This window comes from Lissotriton helveticus, chromosome 10 (genome assembly GCF_964261635.1).
Source record: "Lissotriton helveticus chromosome 10, aLisHel1.1, whole genome shotgun sequence".
NCBI lineage: Eukaryota > Metazoa > Chordata > Amphibia > Caudata > Salamandridae > Lissotriton > Lissotriton helveticus.
The window spans coordinates 472,550,115-472,574,874 of NC_136071.1; positions in this window are offsets into that span (position 1 = coordinate 472,550,115).

Genomic DNA, 24,760 nt, shown 5'->3' on the forward strand with positions numbered 1-24,760 from the left:
ATCGCCCTAGCACTGCTAGAAATGGCCATGTTTGAATGAGTGTGTGAGGCAAGGAAGGTGATAAATTCACAAAGCCTGCTTAAATGTGTATGGGTGCATACTGTAGAGTGTAAACCTACCTACAAAGCAACAGAGCATTGAGAAATGGCGGGAGCCCAGGCATATGATTCAAAATCATCTATATACAAGCAGGATATTTGAGAATTGCGACCCCAAACCACATAAAAATAATATGTTACCATTACATTATGCCCTAAGTATTTTGTGACAAAATAGAGTGCCCTGAAACATAGGAGTAGTGGTAGAAAATCTACTCCTAATGGAGCAATATTTTAGTAAACATTAGGGTCAGGGGATTGGTCCAGGGTGATATCCTTCCCCGACCATGCTCCCCCTCAGTCATCACAGAATATGCATGGTAACCAAATTCCCAATAGACACAGACTCCAAGTCCATAACTGGTATGAAATCCTGTCTGGCCTGGAGTCTTGTGATTGACTTGAAGAGACCAGTGTCTTGGGTAGAGGGAGACCTGACGTCTCAGGTACTGGAATGACTGAAACACCTACGGGAGGTTTGAACAACCTTATCTCCTGGAACATTGCAGGATTAACTGCTAAGTTAGCGAATTCTAGCTGGACTGCCTATATTAACCAATTTCTGATTATTTGTTTGCAAGAAACCTGGTCGGTTGATTGTGAACTCCTCCTGGAAGGATACACAGCACACTTTGTGCCAGCCATTGATTTCACCAGGGGCAGATCTAAGGGGGGTTTGGTTATTCACGTCTCTGTAGCTCTGGCATGCAGAGTACGTGTAATCACTACCTCCAATCCGGGAATTCTTGCTTAAACTTTAACAAAAGTAAACTGCACGGTTGGTCTGATAAACTTTTATAATTCACCTACTTCACGCTCGGATTTTAGTCATTTAACTGCTCTGACTCCTTTTATTAACAAGTCCATGAGTCACAGTCTTCACAATCTTATGGTTATGGGCGATTTTAACGTTCATCCTTGTGGTAACCCCGTGACTGTATGTACTTCTTGTCTGAGTTACTCCCGAATCCAAGGTTTTCATTTTGAGCACTCGATCGAGGGGGAGCTGCTTAATGATTTGATTAATGATTTTGATCTAACATCTACCATGGCTTTAACGGACCCTTATATTACTTTTGAAGTACCTTCTTTTAAGGGCCATGGGAAGGGGACAGTTATTGACTTTATGTTGATTTCGTCCCCTATGCAGTCATTTGTGGACTCGTTTCTAATTGAGGAGAACGAATTCAGTGATCACAATCCCCTTTCCTTGCACCTAACAGGTCCTTGGGTCTCAAAGTTAGGATCAAACACTAACCAGGGACAACTGCGTACATCGGATGGCAAGCGCAGACTTAGATGGACCCAAGTCGCCCCTGAGTTGTTTTATAATAATATCAAATCTGTGTGTGCTGAAGAAATTGATACCTGCACAAAGGGGGAGCAAGAACGCTCTAAGGTATTAGCAGCTTTCCAGATTATTTCTGATAGGGTCACGGAATTATTGTCTTTACCAATTAAGCAGCAGTGTAATGGGGGTCCTAAATGGTTTGACGAGCACTGTTCAAAATCAGCAAGAAATCTAAGGGCCGCTTTAGCCTCGAAACCTAGAGTGCAAGCTGAAGTAACAGTTTGTCGCAAGGACTTCAAAAAAGCATTAGCCACTCGTAAGGAGACCCCAAGGAATGAGGCATGGAATGAGGTACTAGATCCTGAAACTCTTAAGAACAGTTCTAAGTTCTGGGGAATAGTAACAAAAGCATTTCTTGTCCAGGAAACAGGTGATGGTCTTGAATGTCATGTAGCTAAGGAGGCTTGGGAGGCTCACTTTGAGCATATGTATGACTCCCCGTTAGATGATCATGATAGCCTGGTACCTGACCCTAACGACAATAAAATCACTATTGGTAGGGGTGAAATACACAAAGGAATTCTAGGCTTAACAGCCGGGAAAGCACCAGGACCTGATGGAATTCCCCCTGACTTATATAAATCTGACCCTTCTTTTTGGGCTCCAATTCTTGAGTCTGTTTTTAATGCTGCTATTCATAGTGGATGTCCACAATCTTGGGAGGTTTCTACTATTGTACCTGTTTTCAAAAAAGGGGAGAAAACCAGTCCGCACTGCTACCGACCCATATCACTTTTAGACTCCATGGTGAAAGTTATGGGAAGGGTTCTCCTGCAGAGGCTTACTACATGGGTTGAAGACAATAACATCATGTCTGTCTCCCAGTATGGCTTCTGCAGAGGACGTTCTACGACAACCCAATGCCTTAACCTTTTTTTAATTCTAAGTAAATACACAGTAGCATATAAAGGGACTGTCCACCTTGCCTTCAAGGACCTGTCCCCAGCTTTTGACTGTGTAAACAGGCAGAAGCTGTGGCGGTCCCTGAGGGCTAAGGGGGTCGACGTAGGTAGTGTGAACTTACTTGATGATTTACACAGACACACCAGAGCAAATGTTAGATTTTCCCAAGACCTCAGTGTGACAAAGGATTTTAACATCAAAAGGGGAGTCCGTCAAGGATGTATTTTGGCTCCCTTTTTGTTCATTTTTTATATTAACGATTTAGATAGCGTTCTATAGGAGGTGGGGGCTGACTGACCCAGAGTAGGACATCGGGGTATCCCGGTCCTATTATACGCGGATGACGCGGTCTTCGTATCTAGGACCGAAAGAGGCCTACAAGCTCTTTTAAATGCTTTCCAGTCCTTCATGTCAGACAGGGACTTAACTCTAAATAACTCTAAATCATATATCATGCAAGCAGGTAAACCACCTAGACGCAACTTCCAATTTAACGTTGGTGGTGCAATAATCCCCATAACTAGCACATTTTCTTATCTTGGAGTCCTATTTGATAATAAACTAAACTGGGGCCCGCATGTGTCAAAAAAGAAAGGGGATGTTGCAAGGGTGAATGCCTCAAATTTTAATTTTGCATCTAAATTGGGGGAAAAGCCTACTGGAGCAATGTTGCAACTATACACTGCTAAATCTGTAGCTATTGCAACATACGGCAATGAAATTTGGGGGTATATTCAGGGAGAGCACCTCCAGATTGTGGAGAATACGTTTTTAAAGCGATTACTATGCCTCACGCAAAGTGCGTCTAATTTAGCCGCTCATGAAGAACTGGGGGTCCAGTATGTCAGTGACATCTTTTCAATTCCTCCACTGTCTTGCTGGTTAAAACTCTGGTTAAACCCCGATATTCCGCTGACGCATATCATTTCAACCCCTTCTACGCACATGACGAGCTGAGCTCGTCATGGGCATAACCTGCGCTACGCGGATGACGAGCTGAGCTCGTCACGTAACGCGGGTTTTTGCGAATCGCAGCGCGCAGCGGGAAAACCGCTAGCGCGCATGCGGTTAAAAGATTGCATGTCTATGGATAACTCATCCGCTATACCCTGGCTGAACTACCAGCAGAAAAGCTTTCTGAGCCTAGGGCGGAGTGAGCTATTTGAAACCCCTGACTGTATTACTATGAAGGACGTGGAAGCAACTAAGATGGCATTTCTCTTGGAAAGGAGAATATTGAGGGAAGCCATTGAGGTTCAGAAACCGAGTGTCAGAACACATGTTATGCTAAAAACTATCCCACAAACTGAGACACTAGAAGCCATTGAAGCCCTCTTAACAACCAGAGATCTGAATTCGATCACCCCAGTCAGTTTCATCATGACTTTGGCGACCATCGCCATGACTGAGAACTTCTTCGAATATGAAGAATCGATCTACTTACAAGTTAGCGGGACGAGCATGGGAAGTGTTTTTGCTCCTAGTCTCGCTAACTTGTATGTACATACCTTCGAACAAACACACGTACTCGCAGACACTAATCCCCATCTTCAGTGTCTGCGAGTATGGAGAAGGTATATAGATGACATTTTGGTCGTGTGGCGAGGTACAGAAGATGAACTCCGCCAATTCCACACTTGGTTAAATGAAAGAAATCAATTTCTGAAATTTACCATGGAGTTTGATAGACACCAACTAGCGTTTCTGGACCTGTTGATTTCTGCATCAGGAGGGGGTCTACAGTCTGAGCTATACCGAAAGCCAATGGCGAGGAATTCCCTGTTAAGCTATGACAGCTTTCATCCGAAAGCATTGAGGGATAATCTGCCCTTCGGGCAATTCCTCCGTATTCAGAGGAATTGTTCCACTAAAATGGCTTTCGTCACACACTCTCAAGCTCTAGAAAGAAATCTACAAGATAAAAAATACCCCAAACATCTCATTAAAAACTCCAAAAAGCGTGCAGCAAACAATAACAGGCAATGTTTGTTGGAACCAACACCCCCAAAGAATCAACAAGAAAGAATTACTTGTGTAAATACATATAGTACACTTTCCAATCAAGTCCAAAAAATCGTCAAGAAGAATTGGAAAATTCTTAGGACAGGGAGTGATCCCATACCTCCTCCGCTGTTTGCCTTTCAGAGAGGCCAAAATTTGAGAGACCAGCTGGTCCATACAAGGCCCAAAATCAGGATTCCTCGAGCTGTCGGTACCCTTTGGGACATGCCCGCAGTCACCGGACACCATCCTTGTGGTAGCTGTGCGGCGTGTCCACAAACGACTAAAACACTCACTATAGATATAGGCACCGACAGACCTTGGCAACTAAAATGGTTCACCAACTGTAATAGCTCGAACCTGATTTATTTAATAACATGTCCCTGTAAATTGAACTACGTGGGGATGACCACCAGAAAGATAAAGCTCAGAATTTCCGAACATAAAAGTTCAATCCGGTGCTGCAAACAAGCCACCAAACTGACTAACCATTTCTTGCAGGTGGGTCATCTACCTACTGACATCATGTGGACAGTATTAGACCAACCGTGGATTCCACCGTCTGTAACTGACACTGCCAAATTTCTGTTCAAATGTGAACAAAAATGGGTCTACCGTCTTTGTAGTGACAAATGTGGGCTAAATGACAAAATCCCGTGGATGTCCCTTTAATTGTAAGGTGTGTCTCATTAATAGACCCGTATCTCGTTGACAACACTGCATTTGTGACAGTTAAACGGGCTTGTGGGTCACTACAGAAAAATCATATCTATGTTTGAGTGACAATCTAACCCGGTTCAGTACACATAAAAGGTTGACATACAGAGTGAATGTACTATGGTTTTGTACTATGGTTTGGTGCAGAGGACGAGACGGCCTTTATTTGTCCAGTTAGAGGGATAGCTAGCAGTGTATGGCTTTTTTCATATCCATCTGTCTCTTATTAAATGAACGAGAGAGCGGAAATTTGTGGATACTTTTTGTCATAACAGGGCAAATATTTCAGCATATGCTTAAAATGATTATAAAGAAATAAGGGTGAAGAAATGATTGATCTCAGCGTATTTAAAAACAATACCGCGTTCACTGACATCGCCCTTTTTCTGATCATACTACAATAGAGTACACCTCCCGGTACAAATAGGGTGTCTATTATTACACACTGTCTGGGATACTGCGCTCCGAGCCAGTACTGGGCGCGGGCACCAGGGAGCCAGTATCGCGGTAAACAAAGATTTCGGGAACTACATTTCCCATCACAAGAAGCGCACCTACCAGGGAGTATGCGCTTGACGTCACCATGCACAGGGGGCGTCGGGCAACGTCGCACTCCGAATGCGGAAGCGAAGGAAGTTTATTTACCTCGCCGGTGCACCGGGTCGGTTCCTCCCTACGATAGAGCTTAGAGGGACGACCGGTGCACCGACGGAGAGGTAAGGCAGTGTACATGCGTGTGTGAGTGAGAGGGGTCGTGATTCTTTCGGACATCTAAGTCGATCGACCTGTACTTCCTCATTTATAATATGTCCATGCGCATGTTTACATGTGTATGTAACAGGGATTGGTGACTCTTTTTAGCGTCGGTCCTACCTATAACTATCTATTTATAACATACAGCAAAAATGACTAGGTGATGTGCCTTGGCACTGGCAGGAATGTGATGCTTGGTGCGGCGCATGCTTAGACTGGTTAGTTTAGGAATACATTTAGATGTGGATACATCTTTTGATCTGTTGTCTTTTTCTAGTGCGGTGCATCCATTAACCTGAGCTCGTGCCAGGTGAGGTGGAGTGGTTCCTTCCCATCAAGTGGGTGAGTGAACCTTAACCTACAAATTTGCTGAATTGGTGATTTGTGACTGAGTTTGACGGTCTAAGTGCTGGGCAATAATAGCTTATGACTAGCATATAATAATGTTGGCACACAATGTGCACGTTAAAATCATATGTATACATGACTCTGTACCCTTATATTATAATTTTCTCCCCTATCTTTAGGATGAGAAGATGATTATACATACACTTTCAGGTGATATGGTTTATGTTATTTTGTTCTAGCAGTAGCATTAATGGTCCCGAAGAAGCAGCAGGAGATCGCTAGACTCCGTGCGTCTGCAGAAACATGTCGACCTTACATCTCTAGTGGCTATTTGTTAAACCACTTTTGCACTGTTTTTATTGATTTAGGAGTGTGAGGGTGTTTATTAAAATTGTTTTCCCGATCACTACCTAATTTTAGAGCCTTTTCTCTTCCTTTTCACAACACACATCTTTTTCACGCACTGCTACTCAGTTCCCAACCAGACACGCCATTCTGTTTCACATCTGAAAACAACATTGTGGTTTTTCCTGTGCCTGGTTGTAGTCATCTGCCAGCACAGGTTTTTTACCCTTTACTGTGACAGAATTCATGCATAAGAGATCCCAGATGATGAAGGGCGGTCTCGATGGTAGACTGATGGGAACTCGTATAGTTTAATAACTATTTCCTTTTCAACTTTATTTGGGTACATTGTTTGTTTAGTTTCTTGACTCTCTGTTAATTTTAGGTTGGTGTCATGCTAAAAACTACTCCACTCATTGAACCTTATTTAATGCGCTCACTGACCTCGTACGAGAAATTTTTAATAACCAGATTCCGAATGAATCATTTTTATCATTTGCTTGTTAGGCCACGAATAATCACTTTTAACAAAGTAACAGCTCCCTGCGGCTGCGACGGAAAGTCTCCACAGGATATACTGCATTTTATGTTTTTATGTAAATTTTATGAATTTCCTCGTAAACGCTATCTGGTCCCGCTTTTAAAGAAACTGAATTTTTGTCAAATCAGACCTGCCATGATGTATTTAGAACTATTACATAGTGAAACGCAAGAGCAGGAACATTGTGGTAGGGTCACCTGGGCTTTAATTGGAAGCTTTTTCAATATTATATGTAACAAGCCATAGTTGCAGCTTATTTATCTTGTGCAACTAATAACCATTGACAAAGCAATAGTCCCTACTTGTTGTAGGTATGATGTTACTTGTAGTAACACATATCTGGATGCAATGACAGAAACAGCAAATTAAAAGTCGGGCAGCACACTACGCTAAACACTGATTTTTTAGCGTGTTTTAAAGCCACGCCCCTAATTACACTGGCCACGCCCCTTTGGGAGACGCCCCAGGTTTTTTCATCTCACTTAAAGCCCTGGGTACAGCTTTCACAAAACCATTTCCCCAGTGCTGACAGGCGTTCATTGCTGTGCTGGGAACAGGACATTTACTGTAAGTAATAGAGCATACTGTCTACTGTCTTCTGTCTGCGCCCCCAGTTAAAAGTGTGAGGTGTGCAAACAGGAACAATGCATCCTATATTTGAAATAGGCCCGGAAGAGAAAGAGGAGGGAGGAAGAGAAAGAGGAAGGAAGGAAGAAGAGGAGGATAGAGGAGGGGGAAGAGGAGGCATAGTAGCAGGGACGCAAGAGGAGGAGAAGGAGGAGGAGCTCTATATAAAACTTGCATTCTAAATAGAGCTCCATATTACATTTCCGAATGCTGTACAATGACAGGTGTTTCTATTACCTAATGTATGATACACAAGTTACTGTCCTTGGATGGAGAAGTCTGCCTTACAAGGATTCAAACTCCTAAACTTCAGATCAGCCTTTGTCATCAGCGAATGTTCAGCTCACTGAGCCATCCTGCTTGTGAGTAGGGCAGTCAATTCCTTATTTATTGAAAGATTTGTAATTGCAACTGTAGTTCACCGTGTTAAAATTCAGGACATGATTCTAAAGTTGTACTTAAAAATTATGAAGCAAAATTGTGGAATACACTCAGTCAAAGTATGCATACGCACAGTTAGCAGTTGTAGCATCCTATTTTCAAGTGCAATTGTGGTTGTTTACTCGATCTTAAGCCAAAGCAGACATTCTACAGTTAAGGGCTACCTTAGTGAAACAGAAGTCTGTGGCCTACACTAACACAAGGGGCATGCTTTAAGCACTCCTTGGCCAGTTGAACTGGGATTGGAACCTGTGACCTACAGTCAAAGTGCAAATAACTGCTGAAGAGCATCTACTCACTGTCCTGCCTTCCAGGACTGGAACTGCTGACCTGCCTGTTACACACACATCCCATCGACATCTCGGCAACAGGCGCTCAACCGGCTGAGGTGCCTAGCTAGCAGAACGAGCATTGTTTATCACATTAGCTCATGCTTCCCGCCGAAAGAAAAAGCAGGCGTGAAAGTCTGGAGTTGCAGAAGCTTCACTTATCTTCTAATAGCCTCCAGGTGGGAGCACCGATTGACATCAATTCTGTTGAAAGCATATACGGCCCCATTGACATTTCTGTGCCCTGGATAAATGCGGCGCTGCAGACATTGGCATAATCACTGAAGCATCCTTCAGCAGCACGAGACGAAAAGTGAAGCTGCTCGAAGAGCTCGAGGCCCTGCAGAGCCCGTAAGCGTGGAGATAACTCACTTCCTAGCAAAGGAAACCTGTCTCTTGCGAGTTTTCTGCAGTGCAGTAGGTACAATCTAACCGCTAGGATGCACTGCCAGACCAGGCAGGAGCCGCGCACCGTTCCAAGCCCAGGAGCCGCGCGCCGTTCCAAGCTCACGCGCTCCTTTCCTTCCACACGAGCTGAAAAGCCGTTCATAAAAAGCGACGATTGTTCCAGAAACGCGGTTAATCAAAATGAGCGCAGACGGCCTATTTCTCACAACGCGGCTTCCGGTTCAGAAAAAAAACAATTTATGTTCCAGTAAACTATGAGGGAGGGAAACGGGAGCCAGAGAGACATTCAGGGGCATATTAACGAGCCAGTTTGCGTCGTGTTTGCATCAAGCATTGCGAAACGCAAACCTTAGTTGAGATTTATGAAGCCACACATGCCACACATGGACACTTTGCGTGGCCCCGAGTGTTTTTATAATTCTGCAGTTAAGCAATGCAGCGCAAATCTCTGCATTGCCTTACTCGGCACACGTGATGAGGCATTCCATGGGGATTGCGTGAGTGTTTCCACGCAACTCCCATGATTTTTGGCACATTCCCAGATTTACCAGAACTGGAAAACCTGGGAACCTGGAAAACCTGGGTCTTCGCCAAAAAGATACACCTTGCCAGGCGAGCCGTTAACGAAAAATATCTTTTTTTCTCCACGTTACTTCCCCTTTCTAGGTGTGCTGCATTCTGTAGCATGCCTAGAAAGAGGACTATGCCTCAGGGGATTGTTTTTGTGCAGGAAGGGGACAGCGTTGGATTGGTAACGCGGGCACTCGGGAAATGCCCGAGGGGCCGGTGTCCAGTTCTAGCTGTGGGCTGCTTTTTTGAGCAGCCTGGGGGGGCCAATTTGGGTGGTGTCTGGGTTGTTCGGATACCGTCAGTGGCTCAGATGGTGCCGGAGTGGCCTTTCTGAAGGCAGACGGGCGTACATCACCTACCTTTATCAACGGGCAGAGGTGTCACTCCCTTTCTCTTCCTGGGCCGGCCCTTTAATAAATGCATATTGAGCGGGGGCAGGAGGCTTGAGCAAAAGTGACCTAATTAGTTTTCAGGTGTGTTTCACCAGTGTGAATAAATCTGTGTATTTTTTTCATGCTCTCCCACCTTTTAAATAACATTTTGCACGCGAAGCAGTGTTTTGAGGAAAGGAAATATGCAAACTTGTGCCACTTTTTTTTAGATTGCCCGGGCCGATTTTTAATCCCAATCCAACCCTGGAAGGGGACCCTTCCTGCACAAAAATAATCATCCTTACAATCAATCAAGCACTTGTAAATCAATCAAGCACTTGTAAAGCGCGCTACTTACCAGTAAGGGTCTCAAGGCGCTGAGGGGAGGAGGGGGTGCTGCTACTGTTCGAAGAGCCAGGTTTTGAGGAGCTTTCTGAAGGTGAGCAGGTCTTGGATCTGCCGCAGATGGGTGGGGAGGGTGTTCCAGGTCTTGGTGGCGAGGAAGGTGAAGGATTTGCTGCCGGGGATTGTGCGTTGGATGCGTGGGACGGCGGCAAGGGCGAGGCTGGAGGAGCGGAGCTGGCGGGCGGAGGTGTAGAAGTTGAGTCTGTCGTTCAAGTAGGCTGGTCCGGTGTTGTGGAGTGCTTTGTGTGCGTGGGTGAGGAGCTTTAAGGTGATCTCTTGTTGATGGGGGAGCCAGTGCAAGTCTCTTAGGTGGGAGGTGAAGTGGCTGCTGCAGGAGATGTTGAGGATCAGTCGGATGGAGGCGTTTTGGATGTGTTGTAGTCGTTGCAGGTGTTTGGCTGGGATTCCTGCATAGACTGCGCTGCCGTAGTCCAGCCTGCTGCTGACAAGGGCTTGGGTCACTGTTCTTCTTGTTTCGGTCGGGATTCATTTGTAAATCCTGTGGAGCATGTTGTAGCAGGAGGAAGAGATGGCTCTGACCTGCTTCGACATGGAGAGGGCGGAGTCGAGGATGAATCCTAGGTTGCGTGTGTGGTCCGTGGGTGTTGGAGCTGCTCCCAGTGTGGTCGGCCACCAGGAGTCGTCCCTTGCAGAGGGGGTGGGACCCAGGTTGAGGACCTCTGAGTTCAGTTTCAGACGGCTGCTCCTCATCCACTCGGCGACGGCCTTCATTCCCTTGTGGAGGTTGGTTTTGGCGGTGTGCGTGTCCTTGGTGAGGGAGAGGATGAGCTGGGTGTCATCGGCGTAGGAGATGATGTTCAGTTCGTGTTGGCGGGCCACTTGTGGGAGGGGGGCCATGTAGACGTTGAACAGGGTCGGGCTGAGGGATGAACTCTGGGGTACGCCGCAGATGATGTCGGTGGCTTCGGATCGGAAGGGCGGGAGGCGTACTCTCTGGGTTCTGCCGGAGAGGAAGGAAGTGGTCCAGTCCAGGGCCTTCTTCTGGATTCCGGCTTCTTGGAGGCGTGTTCTTAGTGTGCGGAGGCAGACCGTGTCGAAAGCGGCTGACAGGTCCAGGAGGATGAGGGCTGAAGTTTCACTGTTGTTTAGCTGGTGCCTGATGTCATCTGTGGCGGCGTTGAGGGCAGTCTCGGTGCTGTAGTTGCGTCTGAATCCGGACTGGGATGGGTCTAGGATGTTGTTGTCCTCGAGGTGGCGGGTCAGCTGCATGTTGGCGATTTTCTCGATGACCTTCGCCGGGAAGGGGAGCAGGGAGATGGGACGGAAATTCTTGAGGTCTTTGGGGTTCGCCTTGGGCTTCTTGAGTAGGGCGTTGATTTCGGCGTGCTTCCAGCTTTCCGGGAATGTCGCTGTGTCGAATGAGATGTTGATGATCTTCTGCAGATGGGGTGCGATGGTTGCGTCAGCTTTGTTAAAAATGTGGTGCTGGCAGGGATCTGATGGTGATCCTGAGTGGATGGAGTTCATGACCTTTCAAGTCTCTTCGTCGTTGACGTGGGACCAGGAGGTCAGGTGGTTGGTGCAGGTGGCGTTTGAGGTGGGGTCTGTCGCGGTCGGGGCTGTTGAAGCTGTTGTGGATGTCGGCGATCTTGCGAAGGAAGAAGGTGGCCAGTGAGTCGCATAGATCTTGCAAGGACGGGATGTCGTTGGTGTTGGAGCTGGGGTTGAAGAGTTCCTTCAGTATACTGAAAAGTTCTTTGCTGTCGTGTGCGTTGTTGTCCAGTCGGGCTTTGAAGGACCATCTCTTGGCTGTTCTGATGAGGTGGTGATGTCTGCAGATGGCGTCCTTGTGGGCTGCGTGGCTGTCTGGTAGGTGGTCGTGGAGCCATTTCTTCTCCAGTTTCCGGCATGTTCGTTTGGAGATCTAGAGTTCTTCAGTGAACCAGGCACCTTCATTGTTGGGGTTGTTGGTGGAGGGTTTCTTGATTGGGGCTAGGGTGTTGGCACAGTCGTTGATCCACTGTCTGAAGTTTCGGGCGGTGGTGTTTGTGTCGGTGGGGTCGGTGGGAGGGTTCTGGGTGAGGGTGGAAGTCAGCTGGTCTTCGGTGACTTTGCTCCAGCATCGGCGAGGCAGCTGTTGGGTGTGGTGGTGCGTGGTTGGTTTCTTGAAGGTGAAGTGGATGCATCGGTGGTCCGTCCAGTGGAGTTCGGTGGTGTGGTTGAAGGCGACGTGGGTGCTTGTGGACAAGACGGGGTCGAGCGTGTGGCCGGCGGCATGGGTGGGTTTGGTGATGAGTTTTCGGAGGCCGAGGTTGGCGAGGTTGACGATCATGGTGGCGGAGTTGGCGTTGTTGTTGTTCTCGAGGTGGAAGTTTAGGTCTCCCAGGAGGATGTAGTCCATGGAGCCGAGTGCATGGATGCTGGTGAGGTCAATGATGGAGTCGCTTAAGAGGGCCCGGGGTCCAGGGGGTCTGTAGATGAGTGTTCCTCTGAGGGTGGTGTTGGGGTCGGTGTGGATCCGGAAGTGAAGGTGTTCTGAGGAGTTGAGGGAGTCGTCTGCGAGAGTGTGGACCTGGAGGGTGGATTTGTGGACAATGGCTATTCCTCCTCCCATTCCGTTGATGCCGATGATTCGTTCCACCAGGTCTCGGTCAGGAAGGCAATGTCTGAGCCGGTGGTGTCGAGCAGGTCCCAGAGCTCGACGGCGTGTTTGCAAGCGGAGTGGGTGTTGAGGAGTATGCAGCGGAGGTGGTTGGGTCCGGTCCTTGGAGGTTTCGTGGTTATGTCGCATGTGAAGTTGCAGGTGTGGCAGGAGAAGGGTCCGTGGGTGAGTTTCGGTGCAGCCTGGAAGCAGCGGTGGTCTCGGCTGGTGTTGAGAGCGTGGAGGGTGTTGGTGTCGTATTGGAGTCTGGCGTCATGGCAGCAAAGCATGTGACAGCACATGCTTTGGTGCTAGGTCAGCCAAAAGGCCGCCGGCGAAAGGGGTAAAGACAGGAATGAGCCCTATTGCCTTAAATATGGAGTATTCCTGCCCTTTCCCTGTCATGCAGTTCTGTTGACTGGGTGTGAGTGTTTTATTGGTTCAGATGCTCCGTCCATCACCACCCCCTTTTGTATCGCTTTGTTCGCCATAAATTGGCAGGGTATGCTCAGACGTGAGTCCCTTGCTCACTTTGCCACTGGATTCAAGCATGCCGGGCTGAAGACGGCTGAAATGCCAGAAACCAGTCCTAGGAAGCTTGTTTCCGGTCCAGGGAAGGCATGGCTTGGCAGTTTGGGCTGGACTGTTCCCATGAGGCACAGGGGTCAGACTGATTTGCATATGGCCATGTCTGAACTGGGGTGGCAGAGTGGGCTAAAGAACGGTGATGGATTAAACCCAGATCTGTTGACTGGGTGTGAGTGTTTGATTGGTTTAGATGCTCCGTCCATCACCACCCCCTTTTGTATCATGCAGTGCAGTGCAGCATCGTGAGTTGCTGCGCTGACTGCATGAAAAGTTCATAAATCTACCCCTCAGAGGAGACAGTGTGCTACATTCAGGATTGTCCTGGAGCAGAATGCAACTGCTCCAAGTTGGACTACACTGAGAATGGTATTGCAGGCAATTTGATGTGCAGGCTAAAATAATATTTATTTTTGGCAAACCGTGCACTAAAAGGCGAAACCTCTGCTCTAGTCATTCTATGAGCCCATAAAAAATCGAATGTTGACAAGTTTTTTATTTCTGCTTTCCTTTCCAAAGCTATGGGATTGCCCTGTAAGTTGAGCGCCTGCTGACACCATCTGTTCACAACACTCAGGCACATATTTTAATCCCAGCTAGGACCACTTAATGTGTTGGACTTCTAATTCAGTTAAAATGAGTACTATTCAGCTGCAACAAAATACCACCTCTTCTTTGTAGGAGTTGCGTAACAAGACTTGAGGCGGCCACCCTGCAAAGTATATGGAGGCCCCCCTCCGGACTCACTCAGGATATATCAGGCCAGTTTACTGTGCTGAGGGAGCCCCCTGAAGATTGGGTGTTCCCCTGCACTGCGGGGGCTGCAGGGGCCTTTGTTACACCACTGAGTGTAGCATAACAGAGCTGCAATGCTTTGTCCTGACTCACAAACAAACTAGTAAGGCTAGACCAGACATCCAGTTCAGCCACTCTGGCATCTCCTGGTCCGGTCCAGGGAAGACATGGCTTGGTAGTTCAGGCTGGACTGTTCCCATGAGGCACAGGTTCAGACTGATTTGCATATGGCCATGTCTGAACTGGGGTGGTGGAGTGAGCTAAAGAATGATGATGGATTAAACCCAGATCAGTTGACTGGGGGTGAGTGATTGCAATGTTCAACACTCCGTCCATCATTCCCTTTGGTTTTCCTTTGGTCAGATAAGGAAGGGCTCCCTCGACCCAATCATGCATCTTAGACCTATTCTAGTCCTAGAATCCTGAATTTTCCTCAAGGTGAATTTTGGTTTCCAGTCTGGTACTAAGTAAATTCTGTCCCAGTACTCTTCTTACGAACCGGTGAAGGATGAATAACTTTGGCAATTCACAAACATTCTAAAACTGCGCCAGACATAGGTTTCCAGACATACCACTGGTAGTGTTGTGTGATACATTCCCTGTGCTCCCATTTACTGAATACATCACCGTGCATAGTGCACAATTAGCACCAACAAAATATAGCAGGAAATGGGTGCACATTTTGTCCTTTCCTGTTTTTTTCTCCCTGGGGTCATGTTTCCTTGGCAAAAATTAGAGATTTTATTTTATGGGGTTTGATGACATAAAATTAATTTGTTGAAAAATGTAAATTGTTTCAATGTATAAAAAAAGACAATTTTGCAATGAAAACAAAACGTAGAAGTAGATGTCAAAACACAATTTGCTTCCTTCAAACTGATAACACCTACTTGCTTATGGAGCTGCAAAAATTAAACTTTGGGTGTTTGAGACTCAAAACTGTAAGTGAGTACATGCAGTGACTGAAACCAACTTTAGCCCTGAACCAGGGACTTGCACAATAATATCTGAAACACATATGCAATAATGCTTGTGCATGACAAACGACTGCCTCAACATGACTCTCACTTCAAAAATGTGGATATTCATGACCTTCCCCCTATAAAAAAACTGAACAAAGTGTCAGACAAAAGACCAGCACCTGCAGGGTGATAAGTCATAAGGGGAAATCTGCTAACCAATGCCAAGACCCACAATTATTGTAATTATAATAGGATTTACATAGCTCTTACTACCCCTGATCAGGGGGTTGAATAGCTTTACAGCGAGTAGCACATCATCAACTAGTTGCTCCCCTAAATATTGTTGACATGACTTTTGCAATTCATTAATGTACAATATATCAGTACAATAACCTAGTGTGGACCCCTCTTCCATAGGTAGGATCAGGCTGGGTGTCAGGAACATATGCTAGAATAGGAGAATGGTGGAATATGAATAACAGACAATTGTTATGCAGAAGAAAATTGCAGGACCCCTTGTCTATTTACCTGGGTCATCACCTGCAGGGTAGAAAAGCAAGCAATTTTATGCACTGTTTAAATTGAATGTCGCGCACTTTAGTAACTGCACTGACTACTGCTAGGTTTGTTGCCCTACTCCTGTCCATAAAGACAAATATAAGTTAATTCTCAATTTGGATCTCAGGAAAGGTGGTAACACATATCATAAAGGAATCATGCATACAATTTGGAGAAAAAAAGACCAAATCTGCAAGATCTAAATGAACTACATTTGTTCCTCCATTACTGTTCCTATGTGTGTAGAGGGCAATACACGCTCTCACTACCTGCACTGAATGTGTTCCACCTCGGAAATGACAGTTTTCATCCTGAGAGTACATTTTAGAATGTAGATTGTTAAAGTACTTCTGAAGGCCTCTAAAGTACTTCTCAAGGTCTCTACTGTAAGGGGTTTCTGTTACAAAGTGCATCTCCCTATTGGGAGGGGACTTTTACTGACAAAATCAGGCTGGATCGGTCTGAAGTCAACGATGGAGTGTTGGTTCGAGAATCACCTCATGTCTTACTCTACTGCACTGTCTCTCATGTGCACTGCACCTCTGACGGATGCACAGACTTGGAGACAAGAAATCTATGTTTCCCTAAAGAGCACTCAAGGTGGCCCACCATTAGGACTGCAGTGGCAGGGCCATGGCTCCTTGTGTTTTCTGGTGAGGTATATATGATGTTACAATGCAAACAATTACAACGCATGCTTTTACAGCACAATTTTTACATCGCAACTACCATTACATCGCATGAATTTATAATGCATGCCAATACAACACATTTTAAAAAACTACCATTACAATGCATTCCATTACAACACATACCATCACAACGCATAATACTTTTAGGGCAACAGTAGGGTAAGTGTTGGAAAGTGTAGGGGTACAAATTACTATTCCCACTCCAGTGAGTGCAACAGTAGGGAAAGTGTTGGATAGTATAGGGGTAAAAGTACTATTCCCATCTACTCCAAAACCAGTACCCACCCTAAAACAAAAAAAACTCCATTACTTACCTTATAATGCGTTGTAATGGCATACGTTGTAATAGTATGCGTTGTAGTGGCAGCTGCGTTGTAAAAGCAGCGCGATGTAATGACTGCGTTGAAATGGATGTTTTCCCTGGTGGGTGTAGGGACAGGCACTGTCTGGCCAGAAGGGGCTGTTGTTGGACGACGACAGCCTGGATGGAGGAGTGGATGGAGCTGTGCAGGAAATAAATTCTGCCTTTGTCTTTTCAGCTGCAGCGCGAGACATCATGCTGAAGTAATAAATGCCATAACACAAAATAATTATGTGGTGTGCCGATTCTGTTGGGCCCTCTTCCCCAGAACACAGGATTGAGGACTGGGGTGCCTCAGAGTCAACCAGGGCTGAATTTGGAGGACAGAAATATCTTGCTTTTAGGATTCTTATCCAGGAGTAGCACTTTCGGTTCAATGTAAAGCCCCTTGGGTTGAAAAAACGCTGATACTTTACAGAGACTAGTTGCCAAGACCACACTATGCTACAGGCAGAGCCTGTGGGATTATGCAATTCTGTGGCATTTTTCTCATAATTATGGAATTACTGTATTTGCCACATAATCCATCGTCTGCTGATTAATTTGCAGATTTCATCAGTTCAAAGCAATCAAAAGTTTGCAAAAATGCAGCAGTATGTGGTTGAAAGACCCTTCTCAGAAGCTGACCTTTCAATTGTCTATAGCTGTATTTGTGTATCAAACTGTTATTTACGAGGTAGAACATTTTCCCACAAGTGTTACCAAGTGGAAAAAATAAGGCAAAAGTAACGCAGTAACACTGTCAACCCTGCCACATACTTTGGTTCCTCTCCCATCACATAATTCGAATGGTCTTGGTTATAAGACTTCAGGGTTGTGTGCCAGGGTGATATTGTTCTACCCAGCTATAGGAAGGAAGAAACGCTGCCTATCTGAATGTGATTCAGGCCATTTAAGCAGCAATGCAGGAATGTGAGCAGTTATTATAATATTTGCCCTGGTGTTACCGTACACTCAAGATGGCAATGGTGATGTAACTTCTCACCAACCCAAAAACCTGGATAACATGGGTTACATGCACCTCTAAATATTTTCCAGCCTGGAAAGGAATTTTATCTGTTACTTCTTGTAGAGAAGTAATGCTAAATAATCGAATGTTCAACCATACACACAAACATTCAAGTTTGTGGATGCTCACCAGATTTTTTATGTCCACTGTCAAGGAAGGAGTACTTTCTTGTCTCTTGTTGAAGATCTGTTCAAAGGGAGAGTCAGGAAACCGACAGATACTCCAGAGAAATAAATCATTTCCGAGGAGAGAAATTCCACTGACCGTCATTCTGAGACTTAAGATTAGCAACGTTTAGCTCCGAGATCTATTTCTTTTACACATCTGTGAGCCACTTACGAGAGTGCAAATATTTGGCAACAAGGCGTTGATGTCAGGAAAGCAACAGGAGGGCCAGAAAAGATTTTCCAAACTGAAAATTATTTGCTGCCCTTTCATAGCAACGCTGTGCACTTTGAATGTAAAGAGAATCTAAATAAAAACCAAGATAAAATCATATGTTGCTTTAGGGAAGCACGGTTAATTCTCTGTGAAGCTGTTTGCTCATAGAGGTCTATGATATAAGCACACCTTAGCACAAAAAAACCTAAGATCTGGAATACTGTTGTAAATACTGGTAGGGAAGTGGCACTTTAGGTGCAGGTCCTCCAACTTCCCTCTTCAGTAAGTTATGCAAGAATCAACAGTCTCAAAGCTTTGTTTTGAGGCTCACATGTGATGCAGGTCAAAATCCATATACCAAGACAAGCTTTCCTGCCGGCTCAAGAATATGTAATTATTAACGCACAACAAAATTCGTTTTATTTATTTTTATGTTTACTTACCTGTATTTGGCCGTATTCCGTAGTTTACTACCCCCCCACCCTTCCCTCCCTCGCCCCACGTCACCGCCCGGCAGCACTCCCACCACCGACCGCTACTGGTACAGTCTCATTTGTCATCATTTGTAACAGCCTAGCCTGGCCTACTGCATGGCCCACAACAGCAGTGCCAGCAATCCAGATGGGGTCAGTGTGCTTCATTTTTGGCGTCAAGGTGTGGCAGTCTTATGCAGGTAGAAATGAGCAACAGGGACACATTTTAAACAGTTGTTCTAAGAGAGTACTCGAATCAATGTTGTCTGTTCTGTCGACAATTTAAAAAACCCTACAGCAACAGGGTCTACTCTGGAATCTCAGTGCAGCTCCTGCGTAGATCACGTGATACAAGAACGGGTCCCACAGTCGAGCCTCACTCAGATGAGCGCCCTCTACCGTTCACAGCGCCATCTTCCTTTGAGTCCATCTAACTAGTATCCACTTAACTGTGCTGCTATGTCAGTATCGGAATGTATGAATTTACCCAAAACATTATCTACGAAGTTCTTTGGGGACGGTGTATCAACTAATTGCATAAACTAAACTGGTACAACAAAGGTAATATAGATTTATAACAAGGGGTTGAAGGGTTAAGGTTCCTCTCCTGAATTTCGTTTCCATCTCACCTTTGCTACACCACTGTGGCGGAACCGCAAATAAAGCAGCAATAGGATAATAATTAGGGTTATGAATAAATAATGATTGCTATAAGTGTAATAAAGGCAAGGTTAGAGCCGCCTAGTTCAGAAGAGGATTCTAAAATGCAATTTTACTCTGTATGCAGCGAGCCGATAAATGTATCATCATTAAAGCAAGAAACCTATTACTGAAAGTGTGCACAACAACATGCTAACAAAAGCCTTGGGTAACACAATCTGCAGGTTAAAAGAAAGTAGTTTTTCTTTGTAGTTACAACAGAGTGATTTTTCATCATAGTAAAATTCGTGTAAAATATGTGTTTGTGTGTGTGTAGGGGGGAGGGGTGGGAGGTGGATTCGTAATTTTCATTACATTAAAAAAACATTGCTTATGAATACCTTCTATATCATGGTGATTTTATTTATGGCAAACCCGAGTCACTGCAGTGTACCTTACTTTTTGTCCAAAATGAACAATTATATCAGATTTTGGAAATTGGATTTCCTACAAAAATGGTGTCAGATCATTGCTCAAGCATTGTAGTCTGTATCTTGCAATTTGTCTAATTTTAATTGATTTAACATTTTTGACTGGTAGGAAGCAGAAGATCATGAATCATGCACGACAGTAGCACATTTCCCACATAGGATAAAAAGAAAGATAACAACCTTCCAACAATACACCCACACACATAGCCTGACCATATAGGCTGGCACTTCAGTGACCCACATAGGGGCAGTAAGCTCTATATAAATGTTTCAGTAGAATACAAAACAAGGGTTATAATGCATGATATATTTGATCTAAAATGCTGACGCATTCTCTTTGCAAAGTCTGAGCTTGCTGTTTAAAGCAGCAACTGATTTGGATATTGATGTATGATGGAAATCTGAGAAGATCCACATCATAAAATTTAAATTCTGGGCAAAGAAATCTTTTAGGAAACCAGGGAGATCTCTTAAACTGAGCTAGTCAAATATGATTTTGCACATTCCCAGTGGATTTTGGATTTATTAGAGACGTCCAAGAGACTTTCTATCTGAATTTCCAGGAAAAGAGAAGTTCTGCAAAAGATTCAGAAAGGAAAGAAGAATGGCTGGAATTGAGACATTTGACTAGAGCAGCCACTTTCAACATACAATAGGGCTACTGCTGCCACTGACTGAGGTCCAATATAGAGTAAAGGCCTGAGCTGAAAGCTGAGCTGTCCTATAGAAACCTGGGGGCATATTATCAAGAACAGGCGATACATTATCGCCGCTTTTATCGGCAGGAAACTGCCGATAAAGCGGCGATAATGGCCTTGATAATATGCTCTATGAATTCCAATCGAAGCCCATGTTAGATGTGTTCACATCTAACATGGGCTTCGATTGGAATTCATAGAGCATATTATCAAGGCCATTATCGCCGCTTTATCGGCAGTTTCCTGCCGATAATGTATCGCCTGTCCTTGATAATATGCCCCCTGGTTAATAAGTCATTGAGGGGAAGCTGCCACGCCATATTCATTCTCTCATCCAATGGGGGCTCTCTTCTATACACTTTTAATGAATACAGCAAGAGCGTGCTCACTGTTAAGGGTACAAATAGACAAAAGGAGGTGAAACGAGGTATTTGTGGGTGCAGAGAATCCACCATCGTTATACATCTCTGTAAAAGATATTCATAAAGGTGTGTTGGAAATGACCATCGTTTGTGAGTTATTCCTTCAGATTCATGCCTTATGTAACTGAAAACATTTTTGTTAGCATTAGGACTCTACAAAATTTACTCCTGCTACCCAGTGGTAACATGTGTGTGGTCTCCCTTCCAAGCATGATAAGATTGTTTTACCCCTGATTAGTAATTTTAATTTATATATAGGTCCTTTACATATGATATTACCAGTACTCAGGGCCTGTAAATTTAGTGCTCCCATTGTGTGCTGACAGAAGTAACACTGAAAAACATGTCCCAGGCCAGCCATTGCAGCCTGTAGTGAAGTTTAAAACTGCAATTTTGGCCTGGAAAAATAAACCTCCGGCCTGGTAAAACCATCCTTTTTAACACTTATAGATCACTTTTAAGGTGGGCGCGAAATTCTTGTTGGATAGGGTGCATGGTGTTTAAAACAGTAGAGAGTGTAAATTTAAAGTTTTACATGCCCTGCCAGTGAAAAATCTCCAAGGTCGATTTTCACTGTAGAAAGGCTGGCTCCCCCATAGAAAAGCACTGGGTTACATTATAAAACTTTATAATGCATAAATACAGTTTTGTACTACCTAGAAAAATGCAACAAAGACTCATTGTAATAGTGTTAGCAATTTGGTTGTGGGTTGACTGGGGTATGACTCCCAGTCAAGCAGTAACCACAATCCTAGTTAGGGTAAAAAACAGGCAAACCCTAAATTAACCTGTGTTCACCATCTGGTCGGTTGGCACAGGGCAGTCAGGCTTAATTTAGAGGAAATATGTAAAGTATTTGTGCAACTCCTCAGTTGAAGACCTCACGAAAAGATACCAGGTTAGAAAAATAGCACCGAATTTAATAAATAAAACGAGACTAAAAAAACGAAAATCCAATAAGTAGAACTTTAGATATTGAATTTCAAGTTTTAGGAAAAAATAGTGCCTAGAACCAAAAAGCGATGTTCGGAATAAGTGGTCGCGCCAAACCGGGGTTAAAGTCAAAAGTTCATGCCAACCACGATGGAGCGTTAGCCAGATACAGAGACCCAGTGAGGCCAGCTGAACAAAAGTGTATTAATCTGGGATGCGTCGATGTTGAGGATGTGTGGTACAGCCGAGGTGATGCATCAGTGCTGGTCCACGCAGCAGTGATAGTGCGCTGGTCCTGATCCACGCAGCAGTGGCAATTCATCAGCTCCAATGAGAGGTGAGCTACGATACAAAGGCTTCGTCATCATTGTCGAGGCTGCTGTCAAAGGAGGTGCGAGGACCTTGCATTGGGAAGCACACCATACAGTGGTGATTCCAAAGGCAAAGCATTGGGTCCGATCCTTGCAGAAGTGGCGAAGCATCAATGCTGATCCATGCAGCAGAGGCAATGCATTGAATCTGATCTGTGCAGCAGCGGCGATGCATCAGCTCAACAATGGATGCATTGGTTCCACTAAACCTAATACCTTAGGCCCATCTCCAAGGGTCCAGGACAGTAGTGGCACCACTTGACAGGGCATACTCACAGATGGCAAAGTCCAGGTGCAGGGTGGTGGGAAGTTATTTATGTCCCTGAGACAGACGTACAATCAGGAGGCCAGTCAGATAGCCCTTGATGTTTCTCTGGGTTCAAGTGATGAAGGCGAGTCCGTCTCTCCCAGACAGGGGAACTGTAGGCAGGAGGGAAGCACAGCAAGGCAGGAGTCCAGCATAGAAGCAGTCCAGCAGTCCTTCTGCAGCATGACAGTCCTTCGTCCTGACAGAGTCTCACAGGTCCATAAGTGTACTGAATTGGTGGTGTCAGAGCTCCATTACTTATATTAAGTTGGGCTTTTGAAGTGGGGGAGGCTTCAAAGACAGGCCGCTAAAGTGCACAGAGTTTCTGCCCAGACTTTCTAAAGGGGGTTCCGCAGCCTGTTGTGTGTGCACAGGACACAGCCTGTTTGTGTGTAAGGGAGGCTGTGCCCAACTCCTCTCGCTCTTTCTGTCAGGATGTCCCATCAAGTCACACCTAAGCTCCCATTGTGTGTAGCTATCTAGGGGGAATACACAAAGCCTAGTTGTCACCCACCCCAGACATATGGTCAGAGAAAGGCATCAGGCACAAAAAAGGCTAAAGTAAATGAATGCCAACTTTCTAACAGTGACTATACTATAGGGCAGCATAGTGCTCCGATGCATATCATTGGATACATGGCCCTCCTGATATACCACACATACGGATCAAATCCATTGTAGTCGACCCCAAACCACTGCTAGCTCTCCTATTTTTGCCCTGCAAAAGATGCACTGGAATATTAGACTCTCTAAACTCGGTCACTCACGCGTGGCATTATATGCTCGACGCGCTCAATGGTAATTTATTGTATTCCCCATCGGCTCACCTAAACTGGTGCTACTGGCTGGCGCCATGCAGAGACAGGAGAGTCATTACGGCGCTGCGGACGCTGAATGTGCCTACTATGGGGCACCTCTTTGCGGAGGGCGTTGCCTGTACCTGGGGGGATATTATGGAAGGGGTTGAGTCACCCTCGGCTCTTGCACAATACCAGCTTCACAGAGCGAGGCATGCTCTCAGGGAACTCCTCAGAGAGGTTGTGGCACTGACTGTCGTTATCAAGGCACAGTCACCAGCCAAACTGGTGTCTAGACTCTATCACACGGCATTGGCCTCTAGGGACAGTGAATATATGAAACCGCGTCTATCATGGCAGCAAGACCTGCAGACGGAACTGTCGGATGATAAATGGCGGTATTGCTGCCTGAGCACCAAAAGAATATCCCTTAATGGACGTCATAGGTTAGTCCACTTCAAATTTATAAATAGGGTGTACTAATATGCCGGAACGACTACACCGATATGGCCTACGCGAGAACCCACAATGGAAACGGTGCAGTACTCAGGTTGCCAATTTCCTCCACGTTGCCTGGCCCTGTCCTGGGATCGCCCACTTATGGGAGGAGGTTTTCCACAAAGTGAACCGCGTAACAGATATGGCGTTAACTGAGGATCTGCTTTTAACAATACTGGGCTACTCCAAACCACTTCCTAAGGCACACAGGCGTTTGGTGGATATGGCTTTCCTCCTGGCTAAAAGATGCGTTGCCATTTGTTGGCTACGGGGCTCGACCCCCACATTGGCACAATGGTCTAGAGATATGCTGTTCTGTTGTACACAAACAGAAAATTACAGTGAGCTGCTACCCCCACGCAACAGACCCCAAAACCTTTGGTCCTTATACATAACTAAGAAATGCGCACCAGAGGCCCCTGACAGTACTGACACTGATTCCCAGACGGTGACTGCTCCTACAGATGGAGAACTTGACACGTAGCTGATCCCCATAATTTTCCCCTATGTAGCTTTGGTCCGCCGCCTCTCTTTCATTTCCTCAGAGCCTGAGTGTTGACGGAGTGGACACAAGAAGTGACAACGTACCACAGAGGGCAACACTTGAGTTCCGGTATTGTCAGTTGCTATAACTCTAACCTTCATGGCAGAGTATCACTGAGATGTGCTGATGTAGAAATACTGCATAAAGAGGATGTGTCTATGCCTGTACTAATGTCTGTGTAATGCTGTTTTGTTATTGTTTTTATGCTGTAAAACTACAAATAAACATATAAAAAAAACTTTCCAATAGTGACATGTTCAGAATTGCAATTTAAAGTCTGACTTCACCATAAATTACGACTTTAAATTTAGGATTCCAGAGACATCGGACTTGAAGGTTCTAAGTCTACCTAATTGAAAATTACTCATATTAAATGTAATAAGGTAAATGTGCCAATTGGGTATAAGTCACTATTACCATGTATAGAGAAAATA